The sequence below is a fragment of the Alligator sinensis genome, unplaced genomic scaffold (assembly GCF_000455745.1).
Source record: "Alligator sinensis unplaced genomic scaffold, ASM45574v1 scaffold173_5, whole genome shotgun sequence".
Classification (NCBI taxonomy): domain Eukaryota; kingdom Metazoa; phylum Chordata; order Crocodylia; family Alligatoridae; genus Alligator; species Alligator sinensis.
The window spans coordinates 158,642-160,625 of record NW_005842198.1 but is presented as its reverse complement, the minus strand read 5'-3'; positions in this window follow the sequence as shown (position 1 = coordinate 160,625).

The window sequence follows — 1,984 nt, the reverse complement described above, 5'->3', positions numbered from 1 at the left end:
CTACCAGAGTTACAGCTATACTGGATTTACATGAGTGTAACCTAGAAAGTAATCAGGGCCACAAAGAAAAACACAAATTCGGAAATTTATCTGAATTCTCCATATTTGATGAAATTTAGTTTTACTTATGGGCCATCTTTTATTAATAGATTGGTCCTTTCTTAATAATTATCAGATTTAAGATTCTCTCATCTATCATTGGAGTTTTTAAAAATGGGATCTTGATAGCTATTTCTCTGGAAGTTACTGTAAATTATTTCCCACATATCAAAGGTACAGCTAATGATCACTCAGACTTAAAATATTTGAAATATATACCGAACCAGCTGAAACATAGACCACCTTCCTAGCAACACACTCCTAGCCACCATGGACGTTACCAGCCTATATACCAACATCCCACACCAGGATGACATCCATGCCTGCCTTACATATCTACAGGAACAAGATTACAACCCAGAATACAGACCCAAAGATATTACTGACCTTATACACTTCATCCTCACACACAACAATTTCACTTTTAATAATCAACACTTCCTCCAGATGATGGGAACAGCTATGGGCACTAAAATGGCCCCACAGTATGCCAACCTTTTTATGAGCCACCTGGAAGAAGACTTCCTCAAGAACTGCACCATCAAACCCTTACTATACCTAAGATACATCGATGACATCTTCATCATTTGGAGTGAGAACCTGCAACCTCTGATTGAGTTCCACCAGAAATTCAACAGTCACCATCCCTCCATCCGACTTTCTTTAGAATACTCCAACACCAACATCCCCTTTTTAGACACAAGGATCAGTATCCAGAAGGGTAAAATACAGACCACAGTATACAAGAAACCCACAGACCAACATACATATCTGCACAGAACCAGCAATCACCCGAAACACACCAAAAAAGCAGTGATATACAGCCAAGCCCTCAGATACCACCGCATCTGTACTGAAGAGAACACCCGGGATTGCCACCTCACCAATCTTAAAAAGGCTTTCACCCAGCAAGGACACTCCTCCAGAGAGGTAGATCGCACGTTTGAAAGAGCCACCTGGATACCACGTGAAGAACTGCTGCAGTACAGAAGAAAAACACCCACAAATCGCACACCGCTGGTTATGACCTATCACCCATCCCTTGAACCTGTACGGAAAATCCTCAAAAAATTGCAACCCATATTAGAAAAAGACCCTATTCTTAAAAAGATCTTCCCAGAGCCACCCATCCTAGCCTTCAGACAAGCACCGAACCTCGCCAACCTCATCACCAGAAGCAAACTTCCTCAACCCCAGAACACACCAAAAGGATCCAGACCGTGCCATGACAAGAAATGCAAAACCTGCCCCCACATCTCCACCACCCCCACTATTACTACACCCCACAACAGAGCCATCAGCATCCCAGGATCTTACAGCTGCACCTCCAGGAATGTAGTATACCTCATCCAATGCACCAAATGCCCTGATGGAAGATATGTAGGAGAGACCAGACAACAACTGCGCACCAGAATGAATGCACACCGGAAATCCATCAAAGACAGAAACACCCAATTACCGGTGGGGGCACATTTCTCACAGGAGGGCCACTCTCTCTCCAATCTCTCAGTCCTGATCCTCAAGGGAAATTTACACAACACATCCCAGAGATGAGCCTATGAACTCCATTTCATCAGCTTGCTGGATACTAGAGATCAGGGACTAAACATAGACATTGGATTTTTGATACATTATAATCTGCCTGGCAACTGACTCCCCAGCCCAGCCCAGCCCAGCCCCTGGCTTCTTTACTTTTCATTCCATCCAGGAAGAGCACACACCAACTGCTGCAGCTTCCTGAGCCTGACGAAGGGTTTTTGAACCCGAAAGCTTGCTTAATAACTATTCTCCAACCATTTGGGTTGGTCTAATAAAAGATATCAAATTCACCCAAGGAACCTTGTCTGCCTATGTCCTTAGACCAACACGGCTACAACCCAAACCC